At 36.1% G+C, this 26,216-nt stretch overlaps 1 protein-coding gene across 10 annotated transcripts in view; it reads right to left on the bottom strand.

Moving 5' to 3' along the window:
* The window catches only part of TANC2 (tetratricopeptide repeat, ankyrin repeat and coiled-coil containing 2), a 363,388-nt gene that overhangs the window by 281,193 nt on the left and 55,979 nt on the right, over positions 1 to 26,216 (bottom strand). Inside the window, exon 1 of one of the 10 annotated variants that reach the window (XM_044938801.2) lies at positions 5,989 to 6,249. The exons of the other annotated variants lie outside the window; for them this stretch is intronic. The gene's annotated coding sequence lies outside the window, so the exon portion shown is untranslated. Of the gene's footprint in view, positions 1 to 5,988; positions 6,250 to 26,216 lie in introns of those variants that run through there. 10 annotated transcript variants of the gene reach the window in all.

Genomic DNA, 26,216 nt, shown 5'->3' on the forward strand with positions numbered 1-26,216 from the left:
GTAGTCATGTATGGATGTGAGAGCTGGACTGTGAAGAAAGCCGAGTGCCGAAGAATTGATGCTTTTGAACTGTGGTGTTGACTCTTGAGAGTCCCTTGGACTGCAAGGAGATCCAACCAGTCCATCCTAAAGGAAATCAGTCCTGAATATTCACTGGAAGGACTGATGTTAAAGCTGAAACTCCAATACTTTGGCTACCTGATGCGAAGAACTGACTCATCTGAAAAGACCCTAAGGCTGGGAAAGGCTGAAGGCAGAAGAAGGGGATGACAGAGGATGAGATGGTTGGATGGCATCACTGACTCAATGGACATGAATTTGAGTAAACTCCAGGAGCTGGTGATGCACAGGGAGGTCTGGCGTGCTGCAGCCCATGGGGTCGCAGAGAGTCGGACACGAAAGAGCAAGTGAACTGAACTATATGTCATTTTAATGCACAATTCTTTCTTTCGTTTTTTTTTTTTTTTTTGCTAATGACTTGTTGCTTGCTGTTTATATTTGGACTATGGAAATGATGTTAGACAAAAAGCAAATTTGAGCAATTTTCTTATTTGAGTTCAAAATGGGTTGTAAAGCAGCAGAGACAACTCACAACATCACCAACGCATTTGACCCAGGAACTGCTAATGAACGTACAGTGCAGGGGTGGCTCAAGGAGGAGACAAGAGCCTTGAGGATGAGCAGTACAGTGGCTGGCCATCAGAAGGTGACAACAACAACTCAGAGTCATCATTCAAAGCTGATGCTTTTACAAATACACAAGAAGCTGCCAAAGAACTCAGCCTTGACCATTCTATGGTCACTGGGCATTTGAAGCAAACTGGAAAGGTGAGAAAGCTTGGTAAGTGGGTGCCCCATGAGCTGACTGAAAATCAAAAAGATCATCATTTTGAAGTGTCGCCTTCTCTTATTCTACATAAGAACAACAAACCATTTCTCGATTGGACTGTGACGTAGGACAAAAAGTGGATTTTTCATGACAACTGGTGACAACCAGCTCAGTGGTTGAACCAAGAAGAAGCTCCAAAGCACTTCCCAAAGACAAACTTGCACCAAAAAAAAGTCAAGGTCACTATTTGGTGGTCTGCTGCATGTCTGATCCACTACAGCTTTCTGAATGCTAGTGAATCCATTACATCTGAGAAGTGTGCTCGCAAATTGATGAGGCACACCAAAACACCACAATGCTTACAGCCAGCACTGGTCAACAGAGAGGGCCCGGTTCTTTTTCATGACAACGCCCAACCACACAAAGCTTCAGAAGTTGAATGAATTGGGCTACGACATTCTGCCTTATCTGCCATATTCACCTGACCTCTTGCCAACCAACTACCACTTCTTCAAGCTTTTTGATAACTTTTTGCAGGGAAAACGCTTCCACAACCAGATGGAGGCAGAAAATGCTTTCCAAGAGTTCGTCAAGTCCTGAAGCACAGATTTTTATGCTATAGGAATAAACAAACTTACTTCTCACTAGCAAAAAATGTATTGAGTGTAATGGTTCCTATTTTGATTTATAAAGATGTGTTTGAGCCTAGCTACAATGATTTAAAATTCATGGTCCAAAACCGCAATTACATTTGCACCAACCTAATGATTTAAGTGAGAAAAGAGGAACTCCTATATAAAGATGTGAGAATGGCAGAGGAAAAGAGAAGACAAAGTTGAGAAATATTCATAAATTTTCATCAGCGGGACTTGATGACTGATTGATTAGATGTTGGCAGTCATTTTGGGGAGTGTAGAAAGCTTCATGTGTTTTCCAACTGCTTCCTGACTACACTTGCTCTGACTTTTAAATAGCTTTTAGAACTGACATCTGCATTAGCTGATAATGGACCATCAGCGATAGCTAAGTGATAGAAAAACATTTTAGAAAACAAAATATCAGAGCAATTTTGAAAGAGATGTAGCAGAAAGGTTTTTTCTCTGCTCTGTAGTTTCTGACAAAGTGTGTGTCACAGTATATGTTCCTGAGGGCTAAGGATACTGTTGAGTACTAGTGTATCTTAATCTTCAATTACTGAAGGAAGATATGATCAAAGAGTTTGGGACCACATAACTACAAATCCTGGCTCCAACATTTACTGTATGACTTTGGTCAAGTCATTTAACTTCTTCTCTGTCTCTATTTCTTTATCTCTGCTGCTACTAAATGAGTAAAATAAAATAATAGACTTTATCCCATAAGGTTGTGGAAATTAAATGAATATAACTGTGTATTTATGTATGTATGTATGTGTGTCTTTTACGTGTTTTTTTTGTATTTATGTGTGTGTGTGTGTGTGTGTGTGTGTATGTGTTTGCTGTTATTATTCATTCATCATACTAGGTACCCACTAAGTGCTGGGACAGTGTACTATGTGCTAGAGAAGTGGAAATGAGAAATTTACATTTTTGCTCAATTACAGTAAATAGCCATCTACACCGAAAGACAGGCATGTGACCTAATGTGCTCTCTCCACCCTAAGTAAGTAACAATTCCTGATTCTAATTCTCAATCCATCTGAGGCCATCAACAATTTTAATGTCATTTAATCTTTCAACAATTGCTAAAAATCAGTGGAAAAGGCTTCTTATTACACGTAAAAAAATCGTTACTAATATACAAATCTATGGACGTTGTCATTTTCTAAACTATATTTTCACTCTTATCTCTAAATTTGTACGTTATTCTGTTTCCTCTATCCTCCTGAAAGGTTCTCATCTAAAAAATTCATAAATAAACAAATCTAATGCTAATCTGAAAGATTCACAAAGAAATAAAACTTCTAGAAACTTATCTCTAAATTTCCCTGTTCTAAGGATGTTTTTATTTTTTAATTTCTTTTATTCTTAACTACACTGTTACTGTGAAATCATAAATAATACCCTAAGAAACTACCTGAATCTTAGAACTATAAAGACAAAGATGGTTGAATGAATATTAACAAGAATTTTTTTATTGCTTAGTTGAAAACGAATTATTCTCTTTAGCGTGAAACCGTTTGGTTTTTATTATTTAAGAGTATTTGTACATTTTCTTTAATAAAATGATGTTTCTTTATTGTCAAAAGCATCTAGTTATTCCCTCATCAACTTACTTTGCAACATTCTCCTTCAACAAAAGATATCTTAATTGCATCCAGCTCTCTACCGAAAATTTACAGTGCTAATCCTTCCAGCCATTTTGTTTTCAGCTTGTAACACTAGCAGGCAGCTGCCATCAGCCTGGCTCTATTAGCATATCGGATAATTTACAAAATAAGCACAGAAGATATGGTGGCTTATATCAGAATAAAATGATACATTAGATATGATACATTAGATAAACTCTTTAAACATGCTTCTTCTTTTCAGTATAATAATTGAAGGTAATCATTATTTTCTTAATATAAATGCTCATTCCTGCACACAGTAATTTTTCCTTCTCCCAGGTTCTATAAGTGAAGTTGACCTATCACTGTTTAAATATAAGACTTTTCAAATTTTAATAGAATAAACTACAAGTGTATTTTACATGTTTTTTAAAAGGATAAAGGGGTTGGATATATGGTGCTGCAATTTATAACTATATTCCAGGAGGCCACCTAGCCAAGAATAAAAAACACATAAAAGCTAACATATATTGTTCTCACATCTCAAGGGTGTTTCTAGTAGCCAGCAGACAGCAAACAATTCTTCACCTGTTTTGACTTGTAATAGCCTGCTGTTTGAATGTCAACATTAACGTGCCCTCACCAAATATCACTAAAGTCTTAGATGACAAATTATCTAAAGCAATTTTAATATGATGGGAAAGGGTAGGACCAACGAGTTTCTACCAGTGTGCTGTTCTTCAGAACTCTTTTCTATCCCATCCTTCCTCTTCACCCAGTAAGTCCCATTCACCTATATTTAATACATGTTTTGAAATTATATTATTCATTAACCCATTCCATCACTTAGCATAACACTCTTTTAAGAGGCTCTTCTAGCTCATTAAATAAAACTATCTAGAAAGTTTGTTAACTTAATAGAATACAACACTTCCTTTAAGTAACAATAAACAACAACAAAGAGTCTGAAGAGGGAAAAAACCCTGCAAGAAAATATAATGCTCAAGGATAAGGATTACCAAAGTGCTTTTAAGAACTTCATTTTCTCTTCCAAACCCCTCCCTGTCTCCAAGGCATTTTTCTGTTTTTACTGTGATGCTAACTAACCATCCAGGCTGCTGTAGAAACCTCTGGTTAGAATGGATTTCAAGGCTGCTGTGTCTTGTGAGGAACCAATCAGATTTCTTTGTTTCATCTGCAACATTCCATCAGGGTTATATAACATCTTAAGATACATGAAACATCCTAATAATATAGTGTATTTCCATCTATAGTTAGTTATCTATTGTCACTAAAGTTGGCACATAAAAATCCCATATTATTATTCTGTGTCATTCTATAAAATCAAAGGAATATAGTACAGATGAGAAGGTTATATTTCTTTTGGGAGGAGAAGATAGCGTGAGCTTGCTTTGTCTAAAAGAAAGAGTTTCTGCAAATATAAAATATGAGCCCTCTGCAGACTAATAAGATCAATACTGATCCCTCCTTATTTCTGTCTACAGTAAAGTGGGTGAGGTAATTCAACACAGCACCAAACAGCCATATAGTTGTCAATTCTTACCACATACAACATGACATTAGTATAGAATAAAACATGGATTTTTAAACCTAGGCTTAATCTTCACTAATTTTTTAAAGCACAGAAAAATTAAGTATTTCATACTTAAATATTTTCTCAAACAAGAGAATCTGAACTCTAAATGTCATAGCCCAATTAAACACCCACAACAGCAACCAAAAAACCGTCTACGAGCAGCACTGTTACCTATATGATCAGAATACTTGCAGTACACTTATACTGGAACCACACAAATATTCATATTCTCTCTCTCCCTGCTAGAGATCACGCTGCATAACTTAAAACACTGCTCTTCTGTGCTATTAATATAACAACTCAGATATTCAGAACAGATTCGGCTGGAACCTGTGAATCTAGTCTTTTCTTTCTTTTTACAACTTAAAGGCATCCCACATATGATGCTTACAAATTAGCAGAGGATTAAAATAGTGACCGAATGCATAAAAAAGCTGAGTCTGTTGGGTGTGGCTTAAGTAAATATATCTTGTCTCAACTGGACAGCTCCTCAGTAACACGCAGTCACCGACACCCAAAATATATGAGTACATAAGTGCTTCCGGGAGTGGGTGGGAAACTAAACCTCCATGGTTTTTTATGCTTGATGTTCAATTGTTTTTATACTGTACTTCTGAAATGACAGTGCCTTGAGTCAACGCTGAGCATTGCTCAAGAAACCAAGGACAGAGAAATTTTACTTGTCCTACTTGCTCTCCTTATTTTATACTCACTGTCTAAAACATGGCCGATCTTACTAACATTTTGCTTTCCTAAAAGAGGTAATCATTTAAATCATGACTATGTGCAATGCGAACTCACACTGCATCACACTCATCAATAAAATATTAAGTGCCAACTCCAGTGTTCATTCTACTTATTTTCCATCTCACCAGAGAATGCTCTACTAATGCTCTCTACTATTATAAAAATGAACACTATAAGAAAAGAACAATACCAGGAGCTGCGACAAATGTGCAACAGAAAATAAAAAACCTCTCAGTGTTTACTTTTAAAAAAAACTAGTGCTTAAAAAAAAACCTTCATGTATTCATGTACATGTACATCTATTTCTCTATATACACATTATACATATTTAGTACAAATATAAATCTGTTTATAAGCTGCCAGGCATGCATTTATCAATGCTACACATGCAATATACCTGAAACCTCTATAGAGAGAGGGCATGCAGATTTCAGAACTATACATTTTCATTCTTAAGTGGCCATAATCAAATATTAAAACAGCCAAGGATATCTGACATACTGAACTATATCTAAGCTTTTCATCTTGTTAAGTAATTTTCTCTGCCATTCCGTGTAGCAAACCCACCTTTGGATCATACTGATGATTGTTTTTCCCCATGCCCTCTACGTGCTGCAGCATTTTGTCTTCTGGACAGTGGAGAAATCGGCAGAACAGCAGCGAAGGAGTGTAGTGGAGCCAGCAGAGGCAGTGCCAGCCTCCCACTGCGGTCTGTATATTGAACGCACTCAAACCGACAGGTGCCTACGTAAAATCCTCCAGCTGCAGCCTGCAACTTCATGTTTCCTTCAGCAGCAGATCTGTATGCTACTTTCACTTTCTTTTAACCCAATAAATGTACAGGATTCAAACAGCAGTATGCATCTTCTGACAATGAATTTCACAGAAAATACCTACACAGACTTTATTAAGTCACCAAAAAAGAGTGGCTTTTTAAATCAGGAGAATAATGACCAAATTATGAAGATTCAGAAGAATAATCACCGAAATATTTCTAACATTTAAAAAATTTTTAATAGTTTCTTCAAGAAAGTATAACATTAGAAAGCAATGTGATATGTCTCACATCTTCTTATATAAATAGCTTATAAAAGTAATTTTTCACATACCATTTAAGTATGTCATGAATAAGTATATAAAAAGGCCTGCATCTAACCATAACTTTTCATCAAAAAATAATCCACTGATAAGAAGAAAATACAGAACTTCTCTGTTAAAAGGCAAAGTGAATCTAAGTAAACCATTGTTCAAACACTGACAGATGAAACAAAAAACAGAGGCTCACAATTCTTTCACATAAACTTCAAACATACACATTCTCATTCTACCAGAATTACAGAATTTGAAAACTGAGAGAAACCTAAAGAAGACAAATCTAACGCTTTAATTTCTCAGATGAACAAATTAAGTAATGCTTAAAGTACCTTTCCCAAGGTCACATAGCTGGTCAGTAGCAAAACTTGGATTTCTGAACACATCTTTTAATAAATAATTAATAACTACTGAGACTCACCCAAGATTAAATAGTAACCTAAATATCCCTATAACTATTAAATAAAGTTTGTGATTAAAAAACCTTTTCAAAAAGAATATCCAGGCCCAGATGGTTTCACAGGTGAATTCTACATTCACAAACATTTAAAGAAACAACAATTCTACATAATTTCTTTCAGAAAACAGGAGTAAAGGGAAATCCCCAACTCATTTTATGAAGACAAAATCACTGTGATATCAAAGCTGGTATTACAAAAAACTATAGACCGACATCTCTCGTGAATATAAAAACAGATATCCTCCACAAAGTATTAGCAAATCAAATTCAGTAACGTATTTAAAACAACAACCACCACCACATACACCAAGAGGGATTTATCCTGAGAATGCTAATAAGCTAGTCAACATTTGGAAATCACTCTCATAATCACTCACATGGGCTTCCTAGGTGGCTCGGTGGTGAAGAATCCACCTGCCAATACAGGAGACTCAGGTTCAATCCCTGAGTGGGGAAGATCCCCCAGAGAAGGAAATGGCAACCCACTCTAGTATTCTTGCCTGGGAAATCCCATGACAGAGGAACCTGGCAGACTACGGTCCATGGGGTCAAAAAGAGCTGGACATGAGTTAGAGACTGAACAACAAAAACAAATCACTCACGTAATATTAATGATTCAAAGAAAAATCATTTGATCACATCGCTTGATGTAGAAAGAGCATTTAACAAATTTCAAATCTATTCATGATTAAAAAAAACCCCACAAAACTAGGAGTAGAGGGAAATTTCCTCAGCTGGATAAAGAATATCTACAAAAAACCTACATCATACTTAGTGGTAAACCCCAAAGATCATGACCAAGGCAAGGACACCCTCTCACTACTCTTAGCCATCATCAGACTAGAAGTACTCATCAGTGCATACAGACTGGAAAGGAAGAAATAAAACTATCCCTGTTCTCAAAAGACATTATTTTACACTTAAAGAATTCAAACAAATCTATCCAAAGCAAACAATCCCCTCTCCCAAAAAGCCTCTTAAAATTAAGAATTAAGTTTAGCAAGGTCACAGTACAATGTGAAAAAAAATCATATTTTAAGTTATTCATTTATACTTTTATATATTTAGCAATGTACAATTAGAAACCAAAACTTCAAACACACAATTGTTAAAAGAAAAGAAATAGTTACAAAGCTAACAAAACAAATACAAGATCTGTATGCTAGAACTACAAAGTGCTGATGAAAGACATCAAATAAGACCTAAATAAATGAAAAACATATGTTCATGGACTGGAAGATCCCACATGGAAAGATTTCAATTCTACTCCAATTCCACAGATTTAATGCAATTCTAACAAATATCCCAGAAGGATGTTTTCATAGATTGTTACATCTTTCATACATTTCTAAAACGTATATAGAAAGATAAAGGATCTAAAATATCTAAAACAAGTATGAAAAAACAACAAAGTGGTAAGAATCACGGTACTCTGTATTAAGACTTACTATAAAGCTACAGTAATCAAGACAGTGTGGTATTGGTAAACTGAAAGAAACAGATCGGCAGAACAGAACAGACCCAAGCAAGTATGGTCAACTGATTGGTGCCAATGGTGTAAAAGCAATTAGAGCAAAAAAGATATAGCCTTTTCAACAATGGTGCTGGAACAAAAAAAAAAAAAAGAAAAACAATGGTGCTGGAACAACTGCACATGCGGATGCAAAAAAAACAAACATACACATCAACTTTTACCTCAGACATAATATAAAAAGACTTAGAAGTTTTAAGGAAAAAAAGTAAGAGAAATCTTTATGGCTAGGTTGGGCAGAGTTTTTAGCTATGATACCAAACGCCTGGGGGCTTCCCAGGTGGTTCAGTGGTAAAGAATCCGCCCACCAATGCATGAGACACAGGTTCAATCCCTGGGTGGGGAAGAACCCCTGGAGAAGGAAATGGTAACACACTCCACACCAGTATTCTTGCTTGAAAAATTCCATGGGCAGAAGAACCTGGTGGGCTACAGTCCATGCAGCTGCAAAGAGTTGGACGCAACTGAGAGACAGCATGTGCACACACACAAACACCAAAACCATGATCCATTAAAAAAAAAAAATTAAACTTCATCAAAATTAAAACTTTGTTCTGCAAAAATCACCGTTATGAGAAAAACAAAACAAGCAAGTCACATATCCCAAAAAGGACCTATATCTAGAATATGCAATGAACTCTCAAAACTCAATAGTAAGAAAACAAACAACCTAATTAAAAACTAGACAAAAGATCTAAACAGACGCTTCACCATAGAGGATATACAAAAAGCAAAATAAGCACAAGAAAAGATGTTCCACATCATTCACCATTAGAGAACATTAAAATCACAATGAGATACCAGTACACATTTTAGCAGAGTGGCTAAAATGAAAAATATGTATATTGACAATATCAAGTGCGAGCAAGGACGTGAAACAACTGGAACTGTCATACACAGCTGCTGGGAATGAACATGGTACAGTCATTCTGAAAAACAGCGTGGCAGTTTCTTATAGAGTTAAACATAATCTTACCATAAAACCCAACAGTCTTACTTCTAGGCACTGACCCTAGAGAAATAAAAACTTATGATGACACAAAAACCTGTCTATGAATGTTTATAGTGGCTCTATTCATAATTGCCCCAAAATGGGAAACAATCCAAATGTTCTTCAGTGGGTGAATGAATAAACAATGTGAATGAATAAACAAACTGTATTATATCTATACAATGGCATATCGCTGGACAATAAAAAAGAACAATGGTGCAGGACCAACTTGGATGAATCTCAAAGGCATTATGCTGAACGAAAGGAGCCAGTCTTAAAAAAGCCGTATGATTCCATTTTCCATTAAATGACACTCTTTGAAAAAATTTTAAAAACTACAGAGATAGAGAATAAATAGTGCACTGGTTTCTAGAACTAGTGGTGGGGGAAGGTTATGAGTAGAAAGGGATATCATAACAGGATCTGTACCATCATGTACACTGATTGTGTGGTGGCAGCTACATCGGAGAAGGCAACGGCACCCCACTCCAGTGCTCTTGCCTGGAAAATCCCATGGACGGAGGAGCCTGGTGGGCTGCAGTCCATGGGTCGTGAAGAGTCAGACACGACTGAGTGATTTCACTTTCACTTTTCACTTTCATGCATTGGAGAAGGAAATGGCAACCCACTCCAGTGTTCTTGCCTAGAGAATCCCAGGGACGGGGGAGCCTGGTGGGCTGTCATCTATGGGGTTGCACAGAGTCGGACACAACTGAAGCGACTTAGCAGCAGCAGCAGCTACATACATCAATGTGTGTATTAAAACTAATTGAATGTGAATGTCATACACACACCTCCCAAGTAAATTTTACCTCATGATAGTTTTTAAAACTTCAATCACTACTATATAGTTCTTTTTTTTTTTTTGAACTGAACTGATAGTATATTTTATTTTTTTTTATTTTTTGGCTTTTAATTTTATTTTATTTTTAAACTTTACATAATTGTATTAGTTTTGCCAAATATCAAAATGAATCCGCCACAGGTATACATGTGTTCCCCATCCTGAACTCTCCTCCTTCCTCCCTCCCCATACCATCCCTCTGGGTTGTCCCAGTGCACTAGCCCCAATAAAATTGCTTACTCTGCCCTCTCATCTGGAAGCCTAACCCAAATATCTAACTTCCCCCAGATATCCCATCATCCCCTCAAACTTACTGTCCTAAGACTGATTTCATTACATTCCCCTCAAACCTCAAGTGAATGGCAACCACAGTACACCCAGGCACCCAAGCCAGAACAAGGTGTCACCCTTGAATCAATCCTGTGAGTTACTACATAACTAGGCATATTAAAAAGCAGAGACATTTCTTTGCCAACAAAGGTCCATCTAGTCAAAGCCATGGTTTTTCCAGTGGTCATGTATGGATGTGAGAGTTGGACTATAAAGAAAGCTGAGCAACAAAGAATTGATGCTTTGGAACTGTGGTGTTGGAGAAGACTCTTTAGAGTCCCATGGACTGCAAGGAGATCCAACCAGTCCATCCTAAAGGAAATCAGTCCTGAATATTCATTGGAAGAACTGATGCTGAAGTTGAAACTCCAATACTTTGGCCACCTGATGTGAAGAACTGGCTCATTTGAAAAGACTCTGATGCTGGGAAAGATTAAAGGTGGGAGGAGAAGGGGATGAAAGAGGATGAGAAAGTCGGATGGCAACACCAACTCAATGGACATGAATTTGAATAAACACCAGGAGTTGGTGATAGACAGGGGGGCCTGGCATGCTGCAGTCCATGGGGTCCCAAAGAGTTGGACACGACTGAGAGACTGAACTGTATCTAGGACAGTAACTTGATCTATAGCACCACTTGTACCTCCAGTAGCTCTAACCGTGCCTAGCACACAAGTATTCAGTCAGTATTCTGTTGAGTGAATGAATAAAGCCATGGCTCTTACTTCACTGGACCCACACCCAATCAATCAAGTTCAGTTGATCCTTTCCTGACATCTCTCCGTGCTCACTGCCACCCTCTTATTTTAGGTTCTGATCACTCTCACTTGCTTGCCATTGCAATTACTCTTAAAGATGATGTATTATTTTGCCTGCCCACCATCACACACACCCCCTTTCTGGGAACTACCCTTTAGCAATCCTTATTCCATCTACTAATTGTCAAGCTCTCTCACAACTTCATGGCTTTATATCTGCTGTATCCTCTGCCTGAAACTTACCTTTCTCCATTTCTCAGAATGGCTAACTACCATTTAGGTTCAATGAGAGCCACTACCTCCTCCAAGAACTGTTCTATTTCCCAGGCTCAGATGGAGTCCTTACTCTATACTCCAACAGTATCCTGTGTAGAACTTTATCATAATACTTCTTGTATTATATTTTAATCATATCGAATTACTTGTACCATATAATCAAATCTAACAGGATCTATGTCATATAGCTGTAAATAAACTGCACCCCTCAGGACTTTACCTGGCCCATAGTAGGTGCTCACTGTATAATCAGGGGTGAAAAGACAGAACACAGAGAGGGAGGAGGGAAAGCAGCATTTAAATAGTATCTGATAGTACTGGAGCCTCAGAGTATGAAGCAATTGGAAGGTTAACAGGATGGAGATTTACTAGCAGCTGGACTATCAGTCTTTAAGATGGGAACAAAGAATGGCAAGGTAACACAAAATTCTGAGTAAAGAAATGGCTGATATGAAAAATATCAGCAGTAACAGAATGAGGCTGTTAAAATGTAAAATTTTAGAGTAAACCTAGGCATTATTTTGGAAAAAAAAAAAATTTTTTTTATTTCAATAATGTCTTTCTCCCACTAAACATTCCCCTTCTCAAGCAGGCAAGTTCTTACAAGTGTGTGTGTGTGTGGTTATCTGACTGAAAAAAAAAGCAGACAAATCTATTCCAAATATTTGTTTTTGAAAACCTGGTCCCTTATAGACACAAAAAGAATTCTCCTGACCAGGAACAATCACAGAAATCTGTCTTCTGAGATGACTGGCAGGTTTGTTTACCAGGCAAAGTCTCTGTCCTATGGTTAGGAGTAAAATCCTATGGTTTAGGACCCAATCCTCAGCTTTGCAGATCAGAAACCAAGTCTTTAAAGATTTTCAAAGTGGGTAAAACTCAAAGAGACTGAATCACACCACAGCAGCTCTGTATCACCTAAAAATTCATAACAAAATATCAGCATTATTGACAAATGTAAAGAGGTCGTGTCTTTCCTATTTGGGGGCAAATATGGGCTTGCTTTCTAACTCTTGGCATGGGAAACACCACTAATTAAAAAAAAAAACAAACAAATCTGGACATCAGTAACAAACAAATTTACTACATCAGTAAATCAAAGTGGTAGGCTCCACTGGTTATCTACCTTCTTTTATACTAATAAAATCCCAATTTTTATTATTATTTTTCAAATGAGGCTGGCTGATCTTCTCCCTAGCCTCAGAGCCAAACCTTAATTAGTAAATGAATCTTAAGAATATCCATTGCAATTCCATGAACTGGTATAAAAAAGGTTATGTGCTGTAATTTGGCCAGTGGCACATGAGGCAAATGGGAAAGCAGTAGCTTTTAGGAAAGTTCTTCTTCATCTTAAAGATGGACCCAGGAAAGGGCCAGTTGTTCTACCTGACTTTGAACAACAGAGTGTGTGGATATCCAAATTGAAGATATGGCAGTCCTTGTGTAGCTATACAAGGATAAGCCTGAGAAGAATAACAAAAATTCTTAAATGGCAGAGCAGAAAGTTGCAAAGAAACTGGGTCCTTGATGATGCTATCAAGCTTCAGAATTAACTGATCTATAATCACCACACCTCCACAATTCTTTATTATGTGAACTAATAAATTCCCTTCATATCTGGGTCATTCTAAATTAGATCTTTGGTAACTATAACCATTCTAACTGCTATAAGAGCAAATAAAAAATGACTATAAGATCTAATCCAATTTAAATTTTAACATAAAATTCTTCTTTCCTCTAGAAAGCTCAAATTTAATAAATCTGGGGCAGAGGTACTAAGTTTAGAGGTTAAAATCTTTCTTTACTTACCAGTTTAAAATCCTACAATGGCTCATTGAGGCCTTAAGGATATAACATTAACTTTTTAGCATGTAACACAAAACACTGCATTAACTGATGAGTGATTATCTGTCCATTCTTTTCAGCAACTTTCTAATTCACCCCAGTTTCCAGGAATAGAGAACTCTTATAGCTGCTAGAATACACCACATGGTCCCCCACCTTCATCTATTGGCAGATACGGCTTTCAAGGCCTTGAAGATACATTTGGAACTCTTCTTAAAAAAAAAACAAAAAAAAAACAGGATTCTTGATGACAGGATACTGATGGATGAATAAAAGAAAATCATGACTCCCAAGTCAGAATACTCTGAATCTAGAGAAAAAGCGAATTAACCTATTTTTCTCCAAGAAATCAAAGAAAACATGAACACAAAAAAATTTAAGAAAATGAGGTGGGTGTGCAGAGCTTGTGTTTAAGGTTAAATTTATGGTTACTGAGTTTCTTTAAAGACATACAACTTGTACTACAGGTGCTTTTCCTCTTATAAAAATATATTCTAGAGTTCCTTGAGGACAAGAGTCTATGCATGTGGGACTTCCCTGATGGCCCAGTGGTTAACAATCTGCCTTACAGGGTAGGGGATGAGGGGCCGATCCCTGCACTGGGATCGAACTTGTTTTCCCTGCAGGGAAAGCAAGCCCACATGCCACCAATAGAGAGAAGTAACTAAGACCCAATGCAGCCAAATAAATAAATATATTTTTTTAGAAAGAGTCTATGAATGCTATACCATAGCAATTTTTAAAAGATACTACTTTCCTTTTAGCAATTCATTTATTTCTTGGCTCTATTGTTAACTTTTACTATCATGAGTACATGTATGTATATTTACTAAAATTCCCATATATCACAAGTGGAAGTGAGTGTGATTATATTATACATGAGGAGATTAAGGGATGACTAGACTATAGAATATCACAAATTTACAGAAAACAAATCTATAAGAGTTTTATTTATTTGAAATATGTAAAATTTTCTAAGAAAACAAAAAGCTAGATATTCACTGTAAAAATTTGATGTTAAAACAACAATTTTAACTGGATAAAAGTATTACTATATATTAAAATATGCTTATGAAAAATAAAGCATTTAAAAAATTACATATTTAACTCACTATTTAAATCTAATTTTAAATTAAAAATTAGACTATTTCCTAAATAGTCTAATCTGTTGTTCAAATCTGCACACTCTCAGATATATGAATGTACGATTTTAAGTACATATCTAATATACACTTGGATTTTTAAAGAAATTGGTCTCAGGAACAGTGTGCAAATTAAACCAGTTTAAATAACTTACTCTTTTTAAAAAGCCTTGCTGTTAAAAATATGTAAGCTTGAATTAATAGTCAAAAACAGTTGTATCAAGGGAACTGCAATCAGTATTAAGAGACCACTATTTCAAACTTTAAGCACCCTGTACAAGTTGAAGATAGGCAGAAACTAAATGGAAGAATGGACATTTACTTCTTTTAAATCAGAAAATATCACTCACAAAAGGGCTTGGGCTGACAGCATAAACCCTATATAGCTTCCTCTAGCTTCCTTCTTTAGCAACAAGAATGTAACAGTCAACTATAAGGGTACCAAACTATGAAAGCAGACAATGGATGGTGAAAACGGATCTTTGGGATGAAATACTGAGTATTACAATGCAGTACTAAAAAGGCTTGTGACATTAAACTTTCCTGAAGTTCAGGGGAAGCACAATCCCAAAGCTCAAATAAGGGAAAACTAGAAAGGAATCCAGAAGAATAGAAATAGAAAAAAACAGAAATTTATTTACTTTTAAATAAATTACATTTGAAAGCAAAATTTAGTGCAAAAGGTAACTATCTCTGGATAATTACTCATTCAATATACGAATCGCTATGTACCTAATGTAAGCTTGGAATAAGGCAATGTCACCAGTTAGCCAGCTTCTCTATCTGGAAATTTCAGGACAAATTATTTCCTCCCATTCTTTTCCTTTCTGAGCCATTCTACTAATTAAATCCTTTCTGCTGCTGCTGCTAAACTGCTTCAGTCGTATCCACCCTATGGACAGCAGCCCACCAGGCTCCTCTGTCCACAGAATTCTCCAGGCAAGAATACTGGAGTGGGTGGACATTTCCTTCCTATTTTACCTCTAAAATGTCTTTCCTGTGTATCCTCTTTATTCCTATTGTCACTTCTTTAGCCTTTTCATCATCTCAACTAGTATCTCCTCACTACAGTCCATTTTTTTACATTGATGCCAGAGTTATCTTCTTTAAAATGTTACTCGTTCTTGGAACATATATTACTGAGTATTTACTATATGCCAGGCAGGTGCTAAGATACAGCAGTAGAAAAGAGAATAAACTCATCATGAAACTTGTATTAGATAGGAAGGACAGATACTTTTTAAAAAACCCAAGATATATCATAAGATAGTGATAATTACAACAGAGAGAAAATATAAAAGGGGAGACAGAATAAAGGGAGACATAAAGAAGGGGTTAGGGTTTGACGTTAATTAGAAGGAAACTTCTAAATAAAGTCCCTAATGGAGAAAGGGAGCTATCATTTCAGGCAAAGGGAACAAGCATTAAACTCCTAAGCCAGGAGGAGGCTAATATGACTGAAAAGATGTGAACAAGAACAAGAGGTACAGGTAAAGGAAATGAAGCCAAAAGTAATCAAGACCAGATCTTATAGAATTATGGAAGGACACAGGATTCTAAACAACTCACAGCAGTCTCTAATGACTGTACTGGGCACCTCACTGCTGAAATTTCTCACAATGGCCTTTGCTTCTGCCTGCCAACTTTCTTTCCCCACATGCCCATCCCCAAATATTCTACTTTAAGCCTGTAAGAATGGATGAGAAGACATCCACAACTATTTGGAGCCATTATTTAACTTAATTCCTTCAATTCTAATCTTCATATTTTCCACTGTAGTTAAGACTCCCTAACATTTTCAGTAAATATTGTAGGACTGTACGGGCAGAAAAATAACCGAGACCAATATTCTACTGCATTAAAAATTCTGTTTATTTATTTTTATTTATTTAAATATAATACACACAACTCATAAAACTCAACATCAAAAAAACAAATAACCTGATTAAAAAATGGGCAGAAGAAAAGAATAGACATTTCTCCAAAGAAGAAACGCAGATAGCCAATAGGTAAATGGAAAAATGCTCAACATCACTAGTTATCAGGGAAATGCAAATCAAAATCACAATGAGATATCACATCACACTAGTCAGAATGGTTATCATCAAAAAGAAAACATGTAAGAAATGATAGCAAAGAAAAGGGAATCCTCGCATGTTGGTGGTGGTAATGTAAACTGGTGCAGCCATTGTGGAAAACAGTATGAAGGTGTCTCAAAAAACTAACAATGCAACTACTATATGACCCAGAAATTTCACTCCTGGGTATATATCTGATTTTAAAAAAAAAAAGACCAAGTAGAAAAGACACATTCACCCCAATGGTCACAGTAGCATTATTTACAAATGCCAAGATATGGAAGTAACCTAAGTGTCCATCAACAGATGAATGGATAAAGAAGATGTGGTATAAAATACAATGGAATGCTACTCAGCCTTAAAAAAAGAAAAAAGGAAATTTTTTCCATTTGTACCAACATGAACACACTTGGACTTTATGATAAGTGAAGTAAGTCAGTCATAGAAAGACAACAGTGATTCACTCATTTATGAAATCTAAAAAATACAACAAACTAGTGAATTTAATTTAAAAAAAGGTAGATTCACAGATATAGAGAAAAAATTAGTGGTTATCAGTGCAGGGGAGGGGTAAAATAAAGGGCTGGGAGGCTGAGAGATACATATTATTGGGTGTAAGATATGTTACAAAGATATATGGTACAACACAGGGAATATAGCCAATATTTTATAATTGTAAATGGAGTGTAACCTTTAAAAATGGTATAATTTTTTTTTTATTTTTAAAATTAATATCAATTGAATTAGAGTCCATTTAAAAATCAGGAAAGTCAAAGATACTCATGTAATTAGTTTACATCTAAGGTGACTGTTCAAATAATAAACATACAAAATACTGACAAACCAACTCACAATGTCTAATTGTTATGCATATTTAACATGTTTTCATGATGATAAGAAAAAATGAGAGATCAAAAAAGAAAAAGAAAAAACGGAGAGCAAAAATACACACAACTTAAAATAATAAAATTTCTTTCAACTACCAAAGGAAGTCACCAAACTCTTGGCTACTTTTTGCTTTGATATAATCCTTAATCCTTAAGATTTGTTAAAAACTGACTCACTACTTCAAAGAAATGTCCTTTAGAGTTCAGATCTCAGTTTAGACTTAATTCCATTACTAACTGTCCCTTTTATTCAGTGACAGGCAATATACGCAAGAGTGAGAATTCAACTGTTTCTATTCCTATGGATGTCTACTAGCTACAAACACTAGATAAACTCTTTAAATCTCAGGTAAACCTTTTTACCTCTCATTTGGAAAATGGAATGGTATTTGCTGTACAGATTAAATGAGGTAATAACATGTTAAAGTACTTTCCCTTGTGAAATATAGAACACAGGGAATGTAAGTTAACTGTTACTTAACACATGCTCTATCAAAGACAAGAAATGTAACCAAATGACTTCCTACATTCTCTTTCAACAAAATATAAATGTCAATATAATGACAGTATGAACTGTGGAGGGTAAAAAGGCAGTGAACACTTCTTACCCTGAGGACAGTTAAACTATGTTAGCGAAGCATGTCTAGAAAGTTTACATGTAATAAAAGGCATTACCTTAAGTTTCACATTCCCCGGTGGCTCAGACAGTAAAGCGTCTGCCTGCAAGGCGGGAGACCCAGGTTCGATTCCTGGGTCAGGAAGATCCCCTGGAGAAGGAAATGGCAATCCACTCCAGCACTCTTGCCTGGAAAATCCCATGGATTTACCTTAAGTTTCACATTCCCTGGTGGCTCAGACAGTAAAGCGTCTGCCTGCAATGCGGGACACCCAGGTTTGATTCCTGGGTCGGGAAGATCCCCTGGAGAAGGAAATGGCAATCAACTCCAGCACTCTTGCCTGGAAAATCCCATGGACGGAGGAGCCTGATAGGCTACAGTCCATGGGGTCGCAAAGAGTCGGACACGACTGAGCGACTTCACTTCACTAAGTTTCACATTAGGAATAAACACTAGAGTACATGAGGCACAAGAGTGATCACTGTGAACCTGAATAAGATATAAGCTGGACTTTAATGATTGGGTAGGATTTAAAGAAGAGACAAGTATAATGGCAAGTTTATTCCAGACAGGGTGAATGTCATGATCAAAGGGGCACAGAAAACATAAAGCCTTAAGATTAATTTGGATAAAGTAGAAAGTTTCTGAGTAAGAGTTATAGGGAATAAAGCCAGAGAAGGAAGTTAAGTAAGGTCAAGTGCCAAGCTAAGAATTTTCTAATCAGGAAAATTAATACAGCAGCAAGATAAGAGTAGGGAGAGTGCTACTGAGTCAGAGAATATAGTAAATTTATTGGTTAATTTAACAAATATCTATTGATCTACTAATTTCCAGGCACCATTCTAGATGCTGGGAATAATACAGTCAGTGAATCTGTAGGACTTACATCTATTAAGGAATATAAACCGTGCAAACAAAGAAAAATATCTCAAAGAGTCATATGTACAACAGTAAGGACAGAAAGGGTAACAAGGGGATTTGAATGTGGTGGAGGCTGAGATGGAAGCTCAGTGAGTGTTAAAAATAGAAAGCTGTAGGCATATGAGGGGCAGATAGTACATGGGACATCTCTGTATCTTTCCCTCAATATTGTCAAGAACATAAAAGAGCTCTTTAAAAAAAAAAGTCTATTAAAAAAAGAAGAAGGTTGGGGAGGCAGGCAGTGTTATTATCAAGGTCTCTGTAAGTACAGTGAAAGACTTTAAACTTTATACTAAAACCTACTGAAATCTAATAGGGTTCTAAGATTAGGGTTTGGAAAAGACCCTGATGCTGGGAGGGATTGGGGGCAGGAGGAGAAGGGGACGACAGAGATGAGATGGCTTGATGGCATCACCGACTCGATGGACATGAGTTTGAGTAAACTCCAGGAGTTGGTGATAGACAGGGAGGCCTGGCATGCTGTGATTCATGGGGTTGCAAAGAGTCAGACACGACTGAGTGACTGAACTGAACTGAAGATTAGGGTTTATAAAATCTGATGAAGTTTAAGATCACTACAGATATTTACTAAGTCAAAACATGGGTAGGAAGACGAAGACTGGTTATTGTGAAATAACACAATATTATAAATCAACTATATTTCAATAAAAATAAATTAAGGAAATTAAAAAATAAAAAGAACAACAAATAAATGGAGGGGGGTAAGAGAAATCAGCAAATTTTTTTAACAACCCTGTGAATGGGTTTGACATTGTAGAACAGGGGCAACCAAATTTGTCTATAATGGGCCAAACAGAAAATACTTTAATCTCCTTTCCAACTACATAATTCTGCTCTTGCAGTATGAAAGCAGACAATATAGACAATACATACACAAATGATTATGGCTATGTCCACACAAAATTCTATTTACAAAAACAGGTGGTAGGCCAGATTTAGTCTGGAGACCCTGTGTGTCAACTACTGTTATAGAAAGTGAAGGAACCCCTTTCTACAAATTCAAAGCTAGTTTTCCCAGCCCCCTGATTCTCCAAACAGGCCTTCTACCAAGTTCAAGGTGACAACAATCTGGGGGGCTGGAAGTTTGACAATAATGTTGAGCAAGAGCCCATAATGAAATGGTACTTAGATCCCAGAGTCCTGTTAAAGAGAGAGGACTGACATACACATAGAAGAGACTTCTACCTGGACATCAGAAATACATGTGAATTGAGACAAACTAAACTGAGACAAAATAACCTAGGCCTTATCCACCTCAACCCTCCATCAAATCCAAGAGAGCCAGACCCTCATCATAGCTGTCTTACACAGGAAAAGGCTTTCCTTCTCAAGTCTCAACAGAAAATTCAATTATCAAATAGAAAAAAGAGAATTTTATTCAAGCCAAACTGAAGATTACAATCCAGAAAGCAGAATCACAGAAAGCTCTGAGAACTATTCCACTTGTTAGAAGTTGAAAGCATAGTCAAATACATTTTTGAGACAAACAATCATATGTCAAAATCACGTACTGATATTTTCCATAAAGTTCACCAAGGATACAACAGTCCAGGTAAACACAAAGCAAACAGCAAGTAAACAGCAAGTCACCATGACTCCCTACAGAGCTGGGAAAAAATACTATTCTTTTAAGAAGTTACATTGCTAGTGTTAGAAAGAAAAAAGATGGTTTATGGTTAAGCAGACACTCTCATTTTTCAGAAGCTCAGGTTGATATATAATGCATATGCACACTGCACATTAGGGAGGGAGAAGTTCCAAATAAACACAAAGAATTTTATGTTTAATCTTTCTTGTCCTGCCTTAAAATATAAATTTTATTTCATCTAGAGAAAAATACTATTAATATTTACTCTAACCTCTACAGAAACATAGTATCTGGTACACAACAGAAAAATGATGAGATGTGTGAAGAAACAAAAGAATTAAGAAGGCAGATGCACATATGACTTAAATGTTGGATTTAGCAGAGATATCAACTATTAAACTATTATTTTTAGCTATTACATAAAAGTTAGGAAAAAAAGGTTAAAAACAGAAAAACAACAGATGAAAAGGTTAAACATTTCATCAGAGAAGTGAACCATCTTAAAAAGAACCAAATGAACATTCTATAATTGAAAACAACATCTAAATTAAGAATTAACCAACTGGACTTAAAAACTGACTGAACTCAGCAGAAAAATGTCAATAAACCTGGAGACAGGCCAACAAAAATTGACCAAAGTGAAAAAAATTACCAAAAGCTAAGAAAAATAACACAGTTTGAGATGCATGTGTTGTGCTGTGCTAAGCTGCGTCAGTTGTGTTCAACTCTTTGCAACTCTGGGGACGCCAGCCCACCAGGCTCCTCTGTCCATGGGATTCTCCACTCAAGGATACTGGAGTGGGTTGTCATGCCTTCCTCCAGGGGATCTTCCCAATCCAGGGATCAAACCTGTTTCTCTTACATCTCTTGAGCTGGCAGGCGGGTTCTTTATCATTAGTGCCACCTGAGAAGCCCTGAGATGCATGAGGTAATGTCAAACAATCTAAGTACAAATTAAAGTTCCAAAACATAGATGCTAAAAGAATAGAAGAAATCCTTTAAGAAATAATAGCTAAGGTTTTCCACAACTGATGAAAGACTTCAACACATAGACTCAACACATAAATCCAAACAACAGGAAGAAAGGTACATCACAGCTAAATGCTAACACCCAAGATAAAGAAAAAATTTTAATCAATCAGACTAAATAAATAAGTCACATTTCATTCCAAGGTAAAAACAATGAGAATGACTGCCAACTTATTATCAGAAACAAAAGATAACAGAATTAACATCTTTTAAAGTGTAGAAAAAAAAAAGTGCCAATCTAAGATTTTATACCCAGGGGAAATAGCCTTCAAAAAATGAAGGTAAAATTACAATATTATGAGAAAACAAAAGCTGAGATAATTCACTATAGTGACCTACACCTCAAGAAATGCAAAGAAAGTTCTGCAGGGTGAAAAAAAAGTTATTCCAGATAAAACATCATTTTAAAAGAAGAAATGAAGAATACTAGAAGAAAGAGATATATGAGCCAACTTTTTAAAAAGACATTTGAAAAACATCTGAAAAACTAATGACTACTTAAAGCAAGAGAAATGTATTGTGGCATATAAACCACAGTAGAAGTAAAATACAGGACAACAAAAAGTGGGATATAAGTAGAATTAAATATCTTAAAGTCCTTACAGTGCTCATAAAGTAGTAGAATAAAAATTCAAGTTGGACCATAAAAAGTTTAAGATGAATATGGTAACCCTTTGCATGTGTGTGCTCAGTTGCTCAGTCATGTCCAACTCTTTGCAACCTACAGTCCATGCAACCCCATGGACTATGTAGCCTACCAGGCTCCTCTGTCCATGGGATTTTTCAGGCAAGAATACTGGAGTGGGTTGCCATTTCCTCCTCTAGGGGATCTTCTGGACCAAGGGAATGAACCCTTATCTCCTGCATTGGTAGACAGATTCTTTACCACTGTGCCACTGGGAAACCCAATTCTTTACATAGTCTCTTTTTTAAAAAAAATCCAAGAAGGTATAGCTAAAAGCCCAAGAAAATAGAATTTAAAATATTTCATAAATTCTAAAAAAGACAAAGAGCAGGGGAAAAAAGGAATGAGGAACACATGGAATGCAAAAAAAAAAAAAAAAAAAAAAGATGAGACTTACACCAAATCACATCAGTAGTTATATAGTCAGTGAAATGGGCTTAATAGACCATTTAAAAATAGATAATCAGACTGGATTTAACAATAAGAAAACTACCTATTTATAAGAGATACATCTTAAATACAAAAACTAGATAGATTTGAGGAAAAAGTATCAGAAAGTCAACATTAACATACAGTAGCTAAAAAATGAGTAAAGTTCACTCTATCAAGAGTAAATACATTCTGTTTTCTAGCATCCATGAGGTAGTTATAAGATCTGATCAAAATACAGTCAGAGTAAAATACAAAACAAAGAAAACCAACCTCAACTGGTAAAATATTTTTCACAGGATTGTATCATAAATATTTCAGGAGTGTGGACTGTACAGTCTCTATCACAAATGGGTGTGGCTATGTTCCAATAAAATCACACTATTAAAAAATTAATAAGGAGAATATTATAAATCAAATAATATTTCGACCCCTGGGTCAGGAAGATCCTCTGGAGATGGAAATGGCAAGCCACTCCAGGATTCTTGACTGGGAAATGCCATGAACAGATGAAATGGACACTTTCTAGGAAAATAATAAATTATCCAAGCTGGTCTAGAGGAAACCTAATTAGACTGATGACAATAAAATACAAAATATTGTCAAAAAACTACCTAAAAAACCCCCCAAGAAACTCAGGCTAGCCATTTTTATGTCTGAGTTCCAATAAATTTTCAAGAAATAAATAATTTATATGATACATGAAGCACAGTAAAAGATGAAGTCATGACAATTCATCTTGTGAAGTTTAGCATAGCTCAAACAACTCTGAATAAATAGGACAAAAACAAAATTGGAAATAGAGGTGAAAATATGAGCGCAAGTGTATGTGTCTATCTGATGAGAAGTGATATTAGTTTAACTGCTAAACTGCTACAAATACCTGAAATATAAATAAAACCAGTCAAATCAGATATGTTTCAAAATGCAATTTCAAAGTTCTCACCACTTTTCTTCACTCTCAGTCATATTCATTTTCGCAGCCTACCACCAAATAAGAATCCTTCTTCTCTTTAATACAGGCACACTCTGTCACTTTCACTAATGACTTTTCACCTCAAATTCTATGACAGCCTATCTTAATTGGCAAGGACAAATGAATTTCATAAAGAGTAGACATCTCAACTGACAAGACAAATTGGGCAAATAGATGGCCAAGGGCCAGAAAGTGAAACAGTAGTCAATAAAAATATGACAGGTTTGGGTTTTATTACAAAAGATGTTGCAGCTCTATAATTAAATAAGAAAATCCTTTCTTCATATTAAACAGGAGTGTTTTCTAACCAAATTTGTTAGACCAAGGTACAGAAAAGGTAAAAACCCTTGAAAAGCTTATGCTGTAATTTCATGGTTTATTAGTGAAATAAAACTTACTGTCCCTGGAAGGAAAAAGATACTTTTATAGCATAAATATATTTATATGAATACTGCTGTACATATTTCTTTATAGTTTGTTATGAGCATTCACTATTCGGAGAGCAGTGAAGGTTTTAATTAATTTCAATGCCCAATTAGGGGCAGTGAGGAGTGGGGGTGGAATGCCTATAACAAATTCTTCTAACAAACTGCCCTATTTTCACAGATGGGCAGAGTTTTTGCTCATAAAGTGATTAAAGAGAAATTAACTCAAACTCAAATACCAAGAGATTTCATATTTCAGAGAGTATACTCAGTTCACTTCAGTTGCTCAGTCATGCCCGACTCTTAACGACCCCATGAACCGCAGCACGCCAGGCCTCCCTGTCCATCACCAACTCCTGGAGTTTACCCAAACTCATGACCATTGAGGCAGTGATGCCATCCAACCATCTCATCCTCTGTCATCCCCTTCTCCTCCTGCCCTCAGTGTTTCCCAGCATCAGGGTCTTTTCCAATGAATCAGCTCTTTGCATCAGGTGGCCAAAGTATTGGAGTTGCAGCTTCAACATTAGTCCTCCCATTGAACACTCAGGACTGATCTCCTTTAGGATGGACTGGTTGGATCTCCTTGCAGTCCAAGGGACTCTCAAGAGTCTTCTCCAACACCACAGTTCAAAAGCATCAATTCTTCCGCCCTCAGCTTTCTTTATAGTCCAACTCTCACGTCCATACATGACTACTGGAAAAACCATAGCCTTGACTACCCAGTACTTAGTGATTAACAAATAAGTATCTGTTGACAGAAACTAAATCATGATCTATGAAAGTAAAACAATAAACTGGACTTCATCATGTTAAAAACTTTATGAAAAGACTCTGCTAAGGGATAGAAACACAATCAATAGGCTGACAGAAAATATTTGCAAACAACATTATCTGACAAAGTTTAGAATATATTACATAAAGAACTCTCAAAACCTAACACATGAACAAAAACAACTCAACCAGAAGACAACCAAAAGCCATGGAGAGATATTTCACCACAGAAGACATATAGAAAGCAAATAAGCACATGAAAAGATGCTCAGTATCACTGAGTCACTAGGGAAACACAAACTAAAACTACAATGAGATACCAATATACATACACAGTGACAACACTAAATGCTAGCACGGATGAGAAGAAATTAAGAGTATTTGCACATTGCTGGTGGGAATGTAAAATGGTACAGACACTCTGAAAAAAAGACGGAACTTTCTTTAAAAACAAAACATGCAACTAAAACATGTCCTAGGAACTGTACTCGTGGACATTTACCCCAAAGAAACAAAAGCACTTGTTCACACAAAACCCTGCACCTTTCTCCAAATGACCAGCAATTCCACTCCAATACCTCCATCCTATCTCTACCTTAAGTCCAAGTCAAAGACAGATTTTGGCTGTTCAACATTCAAAAGGTATCTTTTGGTCATAATGGCATTTGTGTCCTACAATGTGTCGGACAGCTCCACAAAATGAAGTGGCAATAATGCTCTGGCCTTATTAATACTATGATTTTCTTCCTCTCTGTCCCAGACAAATATAGCCTATTTGCCTATGTAACCATGCATTTTTATCAGTTTTAATATCTTATAAGTCATACCAGAATCAATGATTCCTTTCCATACTTCATTATTTTCATTTATTCTTCCATAGAATTTTAAAGTTATTTTACTTCTGTTTCACTGGCTATGCTAAATAAAACATTTGACTGTATGGATCACAACAAGCCGTGGAAGATTCTTCAAGAGACAAGAATACCAGACCACCTTACCTGCCTCCTGAGAAGTCCGTATGCAGGTCAAGAAGCAACAATTAGAACCAGACATGGAACAACGCAGTGGTTCCAAATTGGGAAAGGAGAACATCAAG

This window comes from Bubalus bubalis, chromosome 3 (assembly GCF_019923935.1).
Source record: "Bubalus bubalis isolate 160015118507 breed Murrah chromosome 3, NDDB_SH_1, whole genome shotgun sequence".
In the NCBI taxonomy this organism is placed as follows: Eukaryota; Metazoa; Chordata; class Mammalia; order Artiodactyla; family Bovidae; genus Bubalus; species Bubalus bubalis.